Below are 15678 nucleotides of genomic sequence, written 5' to 3'. Positions count from 1 at the left end.
CCTCCAGGAGCTGCTTCAGTCCTAAAAGTTACAGGAGTCGTGGAGGAAAAGTCATGCCTCTGAAACAGCTTCGGTTCAGCCCACTGAGAGCTGGAACGGGGCTTCGCTCTCTCACCTCAAGCCTGTACGTCTCACCTGAACTGTGACAGCAGCAGCCACCCTGCCGCGGCCGCAGCACAGACAACAGGTGGGAACGGTCCGCCTGGACCGGCCTCCCACGCTGGGTCATCTGACAACGCTCGCAGAAAGCGTGCTGTTACGCCGTCCCCTTGCCAGGGTCACTAATGTGTCCCCAGCGTCTCCAGCTGGAATGCAGGTTTCCCAAGATCCAGTGCCCAGGGTGACCGCCCTCCTCCCTCACAGGGGCTAACCGTCCTCCAGCCAGATTTTCACCTTCCTGTCTCTGAGTCTCCCCCGACCCTGCTTCTTCCTGCAATGTCTAATGTCTGAAACGTTTCCCCTGCACTTAGACTGCACTCACATGGTACTTCCTCCACTAAGAGTGAGACGGTCGCTCACGTCGGAGGCGACTTCCCTCGGCCACGCCCCTTCGGCATGTTGAACCCTGGGAGCTTTCCTGAGGGCCTGTGACGTGTGAGACGAGAGCCCCGACCTGCTCAGAGACGAGAGTCTGGGAGGAGATAAGAGACAAGAAGTCAGTGCCCACACCTCGCAGGACGTGTGTGCTGGTAACGGTGTGCAGGAGGGGCCCCGGCGTGTAACGCAGCTCAGCCAGACCTAAGGGTAAAGGCTGATCAGAGAGTAGGGTCTTCAGCCGACTTTGGTGGACAAGCTGTACTTACTTAGATGCAAAAGAGCAAAGGCAGTTTAGGAAGTGGGGACACAGGCGCACGGGAGCCCAGAGGCGCAAAGGCCCGGGGCCCCTTCACGGGACGGGAGGGGTGGGCCGGAGGCGGGAAGCCCGCGGGGCTCCGGGAAGGTCACTCACGTCCTTCCTGCTCAACAGGGAGGTTCCAACAGATGTAAAGAAATGGACTTTCTCCATGAAATGTTCGTTTTAAAAACATCATTCTGGTGGCCATGTGAACAAAAGACTGCACATTAGCTCCAGAGAGAGAGAGATAAGTGAGGTTGGCGGCTCTAACTCAGGGTGATTCTGCCCGCGGCCGGCGGGGAAGGTGTGGGGAAGCTGCTGTTTGTCACAACCGGGGCCGCTGGTGCATCTCGAGGGAGGAGGCCAGAAGGTCACTCAACGTCCCCCGAGGCAAGGGTGGCCCACCCGTCCAGCGCGTCCAGGAGGCAGAACTCTGAGCTGCAGCCTGCTCTGATCTTTAAGCAGGAAGAGCAGCAGTGACGTTGGGGACAGCGTGTGGACCACAGACCGTGGAAGAGCCGCCCAGGGGAAACAACAGGATGGGGTGCAACTTAAAGGCGCTGGAGAAGAAGAGAAGAACCCAAGAAGCAAATCGAGGAAGACTGCCCAGTGGGGAGGGCGGGCGGGTGGCATCCCCGGGGAGCCTCGCGGTGGCCTGTGTTCTCCACAGGGTGAGAGGCGTGAGGGGACAGAAGGGTGCACTCTGAGCCGTCGTCACAGCAGGAGGGGTTTGGGGAATGGGCGTCATCAGGACCGGGGAGGACAGACCAGCTCTGAGGCTCCCACGGTGGTGGAGGAAGGGGCAGCACATGGCATGTGACACAGGGACAGCCCCCTGTCACCCATCACCCATCATCCAGGCCTTTTCGGGACAGAAGTGTGGGCCTGGGGCACAGGAGCCCAACTCCCTCCTGACTCAGCCCTGACCTGTTCTCTGCAAGACGGAGTGAACAGTGCCCCCCGTCAGGGTGGTGACATTGCAGATCACACGCAGAAGTCGCCCGGCGCCCCCCTGAGAGATGGCAGGCGTCCAGGCGTCCAGGCGTCCCACTGGAGGGCGAGGGCAGAGGAGGCTGAGGAAACCCACGCACCTCGCCCCCGAGGCAAGGGCTCCCCTGTCCGGCACACAGTGGGGCCCAGAGCCCCCGAGGGCAGCGGCTGACGTGGACCAGCGTGGGGACGCCAGGGCGGAGCTCTGTGAAAACTTGGAGGGGACAACCTGGTTTGGTGCTGAGGCCACAGCAGGGCCTCCCCCGCCTGCTTCCAAATCCATACACGGGACCGTCCTCCCCACACTTATTGGCAGAGGCCGGCCCGGGACTGGAGAGCACACTTAACGCCACGTCACAGCCAGGCTGTGTGAGGGGCCGGCGGGCCGGCTGCGGACAGGGCAGAGGTGTTCCCCAGTCCCACGCATACTGCTCCCCGCACGGCAGGCAAATGAATCCCGGGATGAGGTGCTGGGGACAAGGAGTGGTGGCTTTATTCAGAAATCCAGCAGACCAAGAGGATGGTGGACCAGGGTCCCAAAGAGTCGTCTTGCCTGAGTTAGACTTCAGGCCTCTTTCATACTAAGAGGGGAGGGAATAAAGTCAGACATCTCCTGGTTCTCATCAGCTGCTGGAGGGGGTTCATGTCTCCCTCCCCACAGTCATTCCCAGGTGGGCCGCGGCAGGAGGTGTCCTGGGAGCTGAACAAAGGTGTATAGCGTAACCTCATTGCTTGGCAGGTGGGGCTCCTGGAGATGGGCCGTATGTACCGTCTGACCGCTAGGCAACGTCCCTTTAGTGATTAACAGGCAATAGATACCAAGACTCAAGTAAAAGAAACAGGCCCAGCATGGAGTCGGATTTGCCCTTCCCTGTTGCAGAAGGAGCAGGTGGGCCGGCCTCCAACGCGGGCCACACGGGGTGATTCTGGTTCAGGGACATCAAGCACCAGCCCATGGAGCCCTCTCCCTGTCCTGTGGGGAGGGCAGGGGGAAGGCACCTCCCCCTCGTGCACACACTGACCTTGAGGACAAGCGTTAGAGAAACCGGCCGGCGAGCAGCAGAAGCGCCCACTCCCAGGGGATGGTGTCGCTGCATCTCCTCCAGTCCTGGATGCTGAGGTCCCGTCACCCAGCCAAGGGACTTGCTAAAATATTTTAGCTGAATTTAAAATGAAGGGGAAAACGACACAATCTCATATTTCCTTCACGCACGGTGACTTTACGGCTTTGTCGCAGGGGACAACATTCATCCGTTCAGATGGCCCCTCCTGAGACCTGTCCCATGGACTCTCCCAAGTGGGGCTTTCTATGCAGTTTACACGTCTACTAAAGCTTTGAAAATGGACAAAGTATAGAGCACTTCAGGTCAAAGCAGCCTAACGTGGGACTCTCAGAGCTCATGCCTCGAAGTAAAGAGAACAACAGGGCTGGACCAGCGAGGGCAGAGACCCGTGGGGGGACAGGAGGGCTGCACCACCGGCCACGTGAGACCAAGGTGGGAGAGAACCCGGACAGGACACGAACCAGGACTCCTGGGACATGCGACGGCACGGACGGACATCAGACAGGAAGGGCCGGAGCCGGGAGGGGGAAAGAGCCCGGCGTGTGCTGTCCGGGCCCTCCAGGCAGGTCTGTTTGTGAGCAGAGCGCAGACAAAGGACGGCGTGGCGGAGGGGTGCCCCGCCTGCTGTGGAAGGAGCGCCTCCTGCCACGCAGCCTCCAGAGCTGCACGCGAAGGACCTCACTTTTGTAGGAGCGTCAGGAAGTTGAAATGTGTCAAACAGAGTGGACTCCAGCTCACAGGGAGATGAGCAGGTGGCAGGGGCGGCAAAGGGGTCCCGACGGGAGCTGACGTCCGAGGGGCTCCTGGCCACGCGAAGCTGTGCACCCTGCCCGGTGCTCAGCGGAAAGCAGGGGACTGGTGGGGAGAAGGCTCTGAAGACGGAGCAGTGAGGAACACACAGGAGGCCCGCATTCCCCGGGGCCCGGCCGGGGCCTTATGCCTGAGCCCTGCCCACTGGGGAGCCGCGTCCCTGCTCCCCTGTGAACGTCACTGGGACTCCCCTTGGGGGGGTGGGGACACAGGCCGAGAAGCTGGGACCAGAAAAGGCCTTAGTTCTCACACCAGTACGACCTCACTGCCACCTTCTTATGACCAGAGACAAGCAGGGCACTGACCACTGTACCAACGCGAATGAGAAACTCCGCAGCCAGACCAGCAAAGGATGCTGCGGCCACCAAGCCATCAGCCACTTCCGCCACCCCGACAGCGAGCGGAGGGAGCTCGGGATGGGGACAGGCAGCAGCCCGGCAGCTGCAGCCCCCCCAGCAGCGCCCCCTGCGGGGGCGCAGGTGGGGGAGAACAGGACACGCCCTCGACAGCCAGGCGCCCATCAGAGGAGTGATTTCAATGAGCCCAGACCGCTGCACCTTCCCACAAGCACAAAAGTGCTAAATTCCTTAACTTGTGACATCAGGTTTTCTTTAATCAACAGTCATCTTTTGATGTTCCGACTACCTGGTCCCTGCGGCACAACTCCTGTGCCTCCTGGCTCCTCCCAGGCCCCTTCGGGGAAGTTTCGCACACCCATCTGGCAGGCTGCCATCCTGGCTTCGAGTCCTCAAAGTCTGCCGCACAAACACAGCTCCCAACTTGCAGGCTGTGCATTTCTCAGGCGACACCAGTAACAAAACACTTCACAAGGAAACAAGGAGGTGGTAGTAAAAGTTACTCCAACAGCAATACAGGCCACCAGATGCACAACATTTTAAAACGTGCCGTAAACGCACTTGTTCAGTAAGGAGGAGCGGCGCGCTCTGGGTGACCCGCCACTTACGTGGCCTCCTTTTGCTTTAAATCGGCTGGAGAAACTCAAATTCACTTTCTAAACACGTACACTGCAAACGTCAGACGGCAGTGTGCTCCTACCAACTCTCCCAACTCTAAAACTCCACAATTCTCGAAACGTCCTTCTGGGCTGGAACACACCCTCAGCTGAACCATTAAACCCAATTTCTAGCTGCGGCTGATGGCCTCCGGGGGGTTTACAGCCTGCAGGGAACTAGAAACGTCTCTGACCAAAGCTTCCCGTAAACAGCCACTGTTTCTCTGTGCCCATAGCTAGGGTTTTATTTTATATTTCAGTTCCGGATTGAAGCCTTTACAGATTACAGGAGCCCTGTCAGCCACAAATAGACCGGCTTACAGTCACTGAGCAGGAATGCAGGGCTGGGAGCCTCCCCGAGGAAGGCGGTTGTGGCTGAAATCCTGGGTGTGTGAGTATTGCTTTGAGAATCAATTGCTTCCATCTCGGTTGGAAGCGTAAGAAATAAATAGAGTTGATGAGCCTTGAACACGTGGAAGATGACAGTACAGGAAAAGACACAAAGACAAAACCACAGCAGGAGTTGTATGAACTAGTTAATGAACAAAACTGCAAAGAGATTCCATCGTTCAACCAGCAAAAGTGAAATGTTTCCAAATTAGAACCCTCCTTCCCTTCCTGTTAAGCCATTAACTTTACAGCAGGAGACAAAGTGTCAGGTTCCTATGTATGGAACTTCACTGGCCAAAGCTTCCCAAATGCAAAATCCATGACCTTCTTAAGTATGTTCAGTATTACATTCTAAAAATTCACGTGTCACGTTTCGATGTGTGGGGTTTTTTGTTTGCTTTTTGTTTTTGTTATTTATCCTGCTTGGTGTCCTACGTACACAGAGGGGGAAACGTAAAAAAAAAAATTGCACGGACTGACACAAAAATTGTGGCTGTCCTGACATCATATTTCTGTAGTTTCTCCCTCTTTCCTCACTTGAAATTTCATGAGATGTCAAAGTGCTCGCCTGGTGCAAGTCTTCATGTTAACACAGACACGTAATAGTTTTTGAAACCTCTAAGTAATGGTTTAAGCTGCTTGGATGTGAAATTCCATTCAGAATCACAACAAAGGTATAATAAGTCATATTCTTTTCCATAACAAAATGATCAAAAGGACATACATTCAGCTTTAGGGACATTTTCTTTCTCTCTATTTCTGACCCAGAAAGGATATCATTAAAACTTTCTCTGAAACAAAATTATGTAATTTTAAAGAGCAAATTTTATATTTATAAAAATCCTTCTGAGATGAAAAGCAGGATCCCATGGTTCAGATCAAAGAGCCCAGTCTTATTTCTTCTACTTGACTGATGTGCGATGTGCCTGGTGCCCAGAGGAGCCCCGAGTGTGGAAACACCGCACAGCCACTTCTGATTAGAAATACGAATCCAGGAGGAAGCTGACTTCCACTTGGCCCACTGAGCAGGTAAACTGGCGTTTAAGCTTGAGCCTCTGTGAGAATCTTGGCTTTGACAGACATAAATTACAGTCTTTCCAAGAATATACTTTCATTTATATTTCGCCTTCAAAGTAAAAGGATTGACAGTCAGAAAACCCATGATGATCAATCAGTAGCATTTTTTCATGGCTCATCCTTTTAGTTCAAATTGACATTCTATCCCGGTCTGTTTCTGCACAAAGTCAGGTTTAAAATATCAGCATTCCCTAGAGGTTACAGTATTCTCCTCATTTGCCAAAATGAGGTGGGAACACAAGGAAATGACAGAATTTTCTCGAGTCGCACAGCCACCTGGTTCCTGCCCCTGGCTATCCTGTGAGTCCCTGCTCGGTAGTAATGCCACCAGGGCGGCCTTAACTGTTTCACGACACAAGGGGTCACCTGATCTGCATAAATTGTGTGTTAAATAGATGCTCAGGGCCCTGAAAGAGGCAAAGTGCCTCCAAGGCCCTGCTGCAAAACCAAAGCCTGAGGAAGGCAGGAACCAGACGCTGTCAGGGCCCCGGGGCTTCATACCGTCAACTCTTACTCACCATTTATTCTGATGATCAAAAAGCTCTAATTATCCGGCTTTTATTTTGTATTAGCATTTCCTGCCCTTTTCTCTCTTTGAAGAAAAACTACAAAAATAACTAGAGCAACATTAGGAAGTCCCTTCACTCCAGTGTGACCTTTCATGACTAAGTCTCCACTCTGGGTGAGCATTACAACTTGGCTTGGGGAACCTTTATTTTTCAAAGTTTATAAGTATATATATACATATTCATATATATGCAAATACACACACTGGTTGCAAGTGCATTACAGTGTTAATATTTGGAATTATGGCTGATTTTATCTCTTTTAATTGAAGTATACAGTTGATTTACAGTGTTGCATTCATTTCTAAAAAAACAACGCAGATGAACTTATTTAGAAAAGAGAAACAGACTCACAGACACAAAACACACTTATGGTTACCGGGGGGAGGGGAGAGGGATAAGTTAGCTCAGGATGAGCCGAGAACTTCTTTTTTAATGTGGATGCGAGACACTCAGTCTGAGAGACTCTGATGTAAGTTGGTGGGGGTGGGGGACACGGTCATTGTTATTTTTCACGAATTCTCCCAGTGATTCTTAAAAAAGCTCCCGTGGAAACCCACTGGTCTGCCCCAGTAAATACGCTCCCACAGTGCACCCGCGAAGCGCTGGAGTACAGTAGAGCACGTCCTGGAGCAAAGGTTGCTTGTGTAGCGGGCCGAGCGCTGCGACCGCACCCGGACGAGCCCAGGGCCAGCAGCCCACGTAGGTCACACACGGTGCTGCTCGGGGAGCGGAGGCGCCACCCGACGCGGACTTGGCTGCGCCTCGCGCGCGGCTTCGAAGACTTGGTCCGAGCTGCTTTGCCGGAGCAGCGGCTTTGCTGTTTCCGAAAGGTTAGTGCAAAATAATACTCATCGTGGGAGCCTGGCGCAGCGCATCGCAGGTGAGCGCTGATACAGTTATCCGTGCCGCTGCTCTTTGTGTGTTTCCTCCAGGGACAACTTCCCACGAACTGGTCCTCTGCCCTGCCTGGTGGCCAGCTTCCACCGAGCCTCACGGGGAGAACCGAGGGGTCCGCCGCCCCGCGCGCTGTGACCGCCGCCCCTGGTCTGCCACACGCCAACGACGGCACCCCCTGAGTCCCCGGAAACGAACGGCTAACGGCAAAGGGCTGCTTCCTTCTCCACCCGACGCCTTCACCGTCGAGCACAAAACCCGGAGAAGCGTCATTTGGGCTTTGACGCCCGCTGGCTTCGCAGGCTGTCCTGTTGGGCACGCTGGGCTCCCCACCCGTCTGCACTGCAGAGGCGTTTCTCAGCGCCGCTCCTGCCCGCCCTACAGCGTGTCTCGTTTGGGTTTTGTCGGCGGCGCAGGAGCGAGAACAAGGGCCAACTTCGCTGCTAGAGGAGGGAGCGCCCCCGCGGGGTCACGGAAGCCCGAGGCGCAGGCCGCGCGCGCTGCTGCGGGGGGACCCGGGGCCCCGCCCCCGGTGAGCGCGCGGCTGCCTGAGACCCCGGCCACGCACCGCGAGGACCGCGTCCGCCCGCGAGACGGCGCAGGGCGACAGCGGGCGGGACACGCCGCCCTTCGGCTGCAGCTGGGTGGTGCGGCTGGTTCGCAGCGACAGGTCGCCCTGCACTGGCACTGGGGCGGAACGCGGTAGAACGGCTTCTTTTCCGTCGTGAACGCTCACGGGAGGGAACGTGAGAGAGACCAGTGACGGGAAGACAGCCCAAGTCACAGGGAAAACCAGCCTCACTCAAGGTGGCGTGCACCGGGGAGAGAAAGGAGATGACTGACGGGTCAGCGGACCGGCACCTTGAGAACGGGGGCGTCTGGTTTCCTCCCGGAGGGGGCACAGAGCAGCTGGTTGCAAACGAGGGAGAAAGTGGCTGAGGTGAACCCGACAGAGACGCGACGAGTGGCCCAGGAGGAGAAGCAACAGCACAGAAAGCCCCCGCGTGGCAGCTGCAGGTGTCACATCATGCAGGGAGGCCCCGTCGGGGGGAGAGGGGGCGGGAGGAAGGCCAGTGCAGACGACGGAAGAGACGAGAAAGAAAGGATGGCGCCAGGGCTCAGTGTGGAATGTTTCATAAACAGAAATGGAAATTCTGGAACACGAAGCCGGTTTGAAAGAAGAAATGTTGAAATAAGACTTGATGGTTCTTTTTTGTGGAAAAGAAATACAAGAAACAATGTCATTAGTAATTTTAATACTGAGTTTTTAGGATAAACACAGGAAGATATAAAAATGAACGGCGACTACGTACAATGAAGGCTAACGTAAAGGTGACATCTCAGCCCCAGGGCGATCAGGAGCTTTTGGAGAAACGGAGGACAACGAAGAAGGAGGGAGATGGCGGAGGAGCTGCCCACGCGGGACAGTAGCAGCTGGGGCCTGAGTTCATCAGGAAGCGGGAACCAAGAGCTTAGTCGCAGCAACAGCAAATGTCACGTGCTGAAAGGCCAACTCAGTAAATAACGCACAGAGATTCGAGCAAATGAAGGGAGTGGACATTCTTCCAAAGAAGACACATCCGTGGGCAACAGGTACATGAAAAGATGCTCAGCATCACTAATTACCAGGGAAGCACAGATCACTGGTCAGCTCGAACCTGTCAGACTGGCTGTTACCAAAAGCCGACAAGTAACAAGTGCGGTGAGGGTGTGGAGAAAGGGGAGCCCCGTGCTCTGTTGGTGGGAATGTAAACTGGCACAGACATTATGGAAGACAATATGGAGGTTACTCAAGAAATTAAAAATAGAACCACCATGTGATCCAGAAATCCCACTTCTAGGTGTATACGCGAAGGAAGTAAAATCAGCATCTCCCAGAGATTTCTGCTCCCCGTGATCACTGCAGCACCGTTCACAACAGCCAAGAAATAGAAGCAGTTTAAGTCTGGCTCACCTTATTACGACGTCCACTTTACTGTGATGGTCTGGAGCTGAACCCGCAACACTCCAAAGTGTGCCTGGATTAAGCCACGGATCCCAAATGCTCAAAGGACACCAAGCAGGATAAATATCGAAAGCAAAAAGCAAACAAGAAACCCCCACACATCTGAACATGACACGTGAAAACTGCAGAAAACCAAAGACCAGGAGAAAACCTTGAAGGGAGGAAAACAAACAAACGAAAGCCCTTCTCTGCAGAAGAGACATTTCCTCTCTGCGTCCGGGGCCTCTGCTTTCACTGCCGTTACGTCCAGTCTGTGTGAACAGTTACAAACGAGATGAGACGTGTGTGAACGAGAACAGTCACTCAAGCAGCAGAGACACTGGCCAGCGAGCTCTGGTGTTAAAGGACCCACTGAGAAACCAGAGCGGACCACCAGGTAAGACCATTCTCATTGAACAAATAAGACGTGTATTTCTCTTCAACTGGGACTGGCTTTACAGAGAACATAATCGATGTCCTCCTTATTTAATGATATTTTTTGTGGGAAATATTCAAATTTATTGCCTGATTCAGTGTCATTATCTAGAGAGGAAATCACCTGGGAGTGGTGTCCTTTTATGAGACCAGGCTTCACCACAAGGAAAAGATAATTATGTTAGTAATCATTTAAAATGTTCCGTATTTATAAAAACCTGGCTTTGTGCTCTGCTGTGTGGGAAAGGCACGGTGTGAGAGGAGGGTACTGAACACCTTGATGTGCCTAAGGAAACGGGAAGCATAGAGCCGGTCAGGGTGCGAGCACGTGTGAGCGATGCACATTTAAAATATTCTTATACACGACAGGACAGAGCTGTGAAGTAGCCACATTATTTGTCCATTTCTTCACTAGTTTCTCATAACAACAACCATAAAAGTGCATTTTAAAAAGTATCGGTTTTTCTCCTTATCGGTTGTGCGTGCAGTGCGCCAGCCTGGCACCCGAGGCGTCCCGGGAAGTGACTGGCTGGCGGTCCACGCTCCCGGGGTCCAGTTCTGCTCTGCCGCGGACGTGCCTCGTGACCATTGAGAAAATCAGTTAAGGTATCCAGTTCTTCACTGTATCAGTCAAAACGCAAAACAGGGCAAAAAAGAAACGCAAGGGTGGAATGTGGCGATGCCTGACGCCCCTTCCAGGCCTCGCTGTCGCGCTCCCGAGAAAACGCAAGCCGGCGCCCCCCCGCCCCGCGCCGGCGGTCCAGCGCTCCCGGGGGCCCCGCGGCCACGCGCAAGGTGAGTGCGCGTGGCCTCCCCGGCTCTGCATAGGGGGTCCCCGGGCCAAGGGGAGTCCTAGCAGAGGAAGGGAAGTTAACGTAAGACTGACTAGGCCAGGCTCGATTGTTTTTTTTAATCCCAGAAAGAAATCAGAAGTCTCTGATGTTGCACAGATGAAAATAAAGGCCGGAAAAGGAAAACCTCCGAGATCATACATTCGTGACGGCATCGCCGCCAAGCTCAGACCCTCGGGCACACAGGGTAAGGGCGAGCGTGAGACCCACCGGGGCTGCGGAGCAGCACGAGGTCCAAGCCCCAGCGCACGTGGGGCCACCTCGAGTGACCTCTAGTGACCGGCACTGCACGGGCACGTGTCACCCAGCTTCCTCGTGAGTCCCAAATCCCAGGTTACGACTAGAGTTACAGCATCTGCTGCGTGACGTTGTTATAAATAAAATCATATTCCTGTATGTCTTCTATACGACCCCTGACGTGACATACAATTTCTTTCATTCCTCTGAAACGTTACGCTTTCCTGCAATGAAGAGAGAGAAGCGCAAAGCGCACAGCACAACGCCACACATTCCAGACACACGAGGAGCGGTAGCTATTATCAACTTCAAGCTCTTCCTGCTGAGAAACACGTCTTAGAACTCGGAAATAACGTGTAAATGGCTGACACGTCATGGAGAATTGGATTGACGGGGGCCGTTTTTCCTCTAAAAAGGCAAAACATTTAAACTACTACGATATAAACTTTTAAAAAACCCTCCTTAGATGGTTCAATACCTGCATATCAGTCAACGTGAAACACCATAAGAACAAGCTGAAGAACAAACATCATGTGATCATCTCAATAATTTCAGAAAAAGCACCTGACAAAATTCAACGTCCGTTCATGATAAAAACCCTCAGCAAAGTCGGTATAACACAGCTCAGCATAACAAAGGCATGGATGACAGGCCCACAGCTAACACCATGCTTAATGGTCAAACTGAAGCACTTCCCTGAGATCACGACCAAAACAAGAGTGCCCACTCTCACCACTCCTATTCAGCATAGTACTACAAGTCCGAGCAACAGCAATCAGACCAGAAAAAGAAATAAAAGAAATCCAGATCAGAAAGGAAGCAGTAAAACTGTCACTGTTTCCGGGTAATATGAGGTATCACCTCACACCTGTCAGAATGGCAGTCATCGAAGAGACAACAATTAACAAAATTGGCAAGGATGTGGGCGAAAAGGAACCCATGTGCACTGTTGATAGTATTGTAAATTGGTGCAGCCACTGTGGAAAACAGCATGGAAGTTCCTCAAAAAATTAAAAATAGAACTACCATACAATCCAGCAATCTCACTTCTGGGTATTTTTTTGAAGAAAATGCAAACACTAATGGAAAATATGTATGCACTCCTATGTTCACTACAGCATTATTTAGAATAGTCAAGATCTAGAAGCAACTTAAGTGTCCATCAATAGATGAATGGATAAAGAAGAGTGGTGGAATATTACCCAGCCATGTAAAGTAATAAAACCTTGCCATTTGCAACAGTGTGGATAAATCTAAAGTGTATTATATGCTAAGTGAAGTAAGTCAGACAAAGAAAGGCAAATACTATTTGATTTCACTTACATGTAGAATCTGAAAAACAAAACAAATGAACAAACACAACTAAACAAACAGTCATAGATACAGAGAACAAACAGATTATTGGGAGAGCAGAGGGTGGTGAGGGGTGAGAGAAGTAGGTGAGGAAGATTAAGAGATACAGACTTCCGGTTATAAAATGGATGAGCCATGGGTAAGAAGTGTACAGTGTGGGAAATACAATAAATTACATTTTAACATCTTTGTATGGTGATAGATGGTAACAAGATTTATCTTTATTGTGGTGATCATTTTGTCATGTGTAAGAATATTGAATCGCTATGCTCTACACCTGAACTAACATAAGTCAATTACACCTTCTCTGGGCTTTTCAAAGACTGTCATGACTCTCAACCATTAGGCAAATCTTCCCACTTGCATGGAATTGAGAATATGACATAAATGTATGACACTGGGTTTTCATTTTGGATGGGAAATTCTTCCCATGATGCTACCATTAACTAAAAAGAAAACAAAAAAAAAATGTACAGCATAAAGTGTTTTCCTCAATTACTTTTCCACTTGTCTTTCAAAAGGTATCATTTGAATAGTTTGAATGTGTTTGTGAAATGATGCTTTTACTTTCAGTGTGCGCCTGGTTACTGAACAGGAAATCATCCAATTCCACTATGTGGTCATTGTTTCTCTCCTGAAATAGAAACAGTACAATTTCATAGGAAATTGCTCTTGGGAGTTTTCCAACCCAAGGCTGTAATCTTGAAACTTCTGGAATCTTTGAAAAAGCTTAAGGTTGGAAATGCAAAAGTTCCACCTCATTCCAGAAAATGCTGAAATTGTTGAATTGCACAACCTGCTTTATTGAAACAAAAGTGGGGTGAACTGTTCTTGGTACAGTGTGATTCCCAGAGGACTGAGAAAGAGCAATTTTAGAGAAAATGCTGCTTTAAAAAAAATTGTCGGTTGAGCTTATATGCCACCTTCATCCAAAAAATCTTTTAAAATTCTCCACACATATCACTCCCCCCCACCAGGAGAAGAACAGGAAAGGCGTGTTCAGTGAAGCCCTTTATTTTTTATCTGACCTGCCTTGCCCATGATTTTTAATGGTGTTAAGGCTTTTGTAAAAATTACATACTGCTTTAAATGGGTAAATTTTATGGTATGTAAATTATACTTGAATAAAGCTGTTAAAAATGACATCTTGAAAAGAAAAGCTAAAAGTGTCACTATATGCAGATGACATGATACTATATATAGAAAACCCTAAAAGGTCCACACAAAAACTACTAGAGCTGATCGAAGAATTCAGCAAGGTAGCATGTTATAAGATTAACGTTCAAAAATCAGTTGCATTTCTTTACACTAACGATCAATCAATAGAAAAAGAAAGTAAAGAAACAATCCCCTTTAAAATAGCACCCAAAGTAATAAAATATCTGGGAATAAATCTAACCAAGGAGGTGAAAGAATTATACACAGAAAACTATAAACCATTGATGAAGGAAATTAAAGAAGACTTAAAAAAAATGGAAAGATATCCTATGCTCCTGGATTGGAAGAATCAATGTTGTTAAAATGGTCACACTGCCCAAGGCAATCTACAGATTTAATGCAATCCCTATCAAGTTACCCAGGACATATTTCACAGAACTAGAACAAATCATAATAAATTTCATATGGAACCATCAAAGACCTAGAATTGCCAAAGCATTACTGAAGAGAAAGAAAGAGGCTGGAGGAATAACTCTCCCAGACTTCAGACAATACTATAGAGCTACAGTAACCAAGACAGCATGGTATTGGTACAAAAACAGATATACAGACCAATGGAACAGAATAGAGAGCTCAGAAATGAATCCACAAACTTTTGGTCAACTAATTTCGACAAAGGTGGTGAGAATATACAATGGAATAAAGACAGTCTCTTCAGCAAATGGTGTTGGGAAAACTGGACAGCAGCCTGTAAGTCAATGAAGCTAGAACACTCCCTTACACCAGACACAAAAATAAACTCAAAATGGATCAAAGATTAAATATAAGGCAAGATACAATTAACCTCCTAGAAGAAAACATAGGCAAAACATTATCTCACATACATCTCAAAAATGCTTTCCTAGGGCAGTCTACCCAAGCAATAGAAATGAAAGCAAGAATAAACAAATGGGACCTAATGAAACTTACAAGCTTCTGCACAGCAAAGGAACCATAAGCAAAACAAAACGACAACCTATGGAATGGGAGAAAATTTTTGCAAATGAAACCGACAAAGGCGTGATCTCCAGAATATATAAGCAGCTTATACGACTTAACAAGAAAGAAACAAACAACCCCATCCAAAAATCGGCAGAAGACCTAAGCAAGCAATTCTCCAAGGAAGAAATACAAATGATCAATAGGCACATGAAAAAATGCTCAATATCACTAATTATCAGAGAAATGCAAATCAAAACTACAATGAGGTATCACCTCACACCAGTCAGAATGGCCATCATTCAAAAGTCCACAAACGACAAAGGCTGGAGAGGCTGTGGAGAAAAGGGAAGTCTCCTACACTGCTGGTGGGAATGCAGTTATGGTGCAGCCACTGTGGAAAACAGTATGGAGATTCCTCAAAAGACTAGGAATAGACTTACCATATGACCCAGCAATCCCGCTCCTGGGCTTATATCCAGAAGGAACCCTGCTTCAGGATGACACCTGCACCCCAATGTTCATAGCAGTATTATTTACAGTAGCCAAGACGTGGAAATGTCCATCAACAGATGACTGGATAAAGAAGAGGTGGTATGTTTATACAATGGAATAGTATTCATCCATAAAAACTGACAACATAACGCCATTTGCAGCAGCATGGATGTTCCTGGAGAATGTCATTCTAAGTGAAGTAAGCCAGAAAGAGAAAGAAAAATACCATATGAGATCGCTCATATGTGAAATCTAAAAAAAAAAAAAAAAAAAAAAAACATAAATACAAAACAGAAACAGACTCATAGACATAGAATACAAACTTGTGGTTGCCAAGGGGCAGGGGGTGGGAAGGGACAGACTTGGATTTCAAAATGTAGAATAGATAAATAAGATTATACTGTATAGCACAGGGAAATATATACAAGATCTCGTGATAGCTCACAATGAAAAAAAATGTGACAATGAATATATGTATGTTCATGTATAACTAAAAATTGTGCTCTAAACTGGAATTTGACACAGCATTGTTAAATGACTATAACT

The 15678-nt window shown here is 49.5% G+C and overlaps 1 protein-coding gene across 16 annotated transcripts in view; it reads right to left on the bottom strand.

The window, feature by feature from the left end:
• LOC116660511 (atherin-like) overlaps positions 1-15678 on the bottom strand; it is a 209179-nt gene that overhangs the window by 167320 nt on the left and 26181 nt on the right. The gene's annotated exons all lie outside the window — the stretch shown is intronic.

This window comes from Camelus ferus, chromosome 29 (assembly GCF_009834535.1).
Source record: "Camelus ferus isolate YT-003-E chromosome 29, BCGSAC_Cfer_1.0, whole genome shotgun sequence".
Taxonomy (NCBI): domain Eukaryota; kingdom Metazoa; phylum Chordata; class Mammalia; order Artiodactyla; family Camelidae; genus Camelus; species Camelus ferus.
The sequence above is the reverse complement of the archived record's forward strand: the minus strand, read 5'-3'. Positions and strand labels throughout refer to the sequence as shown.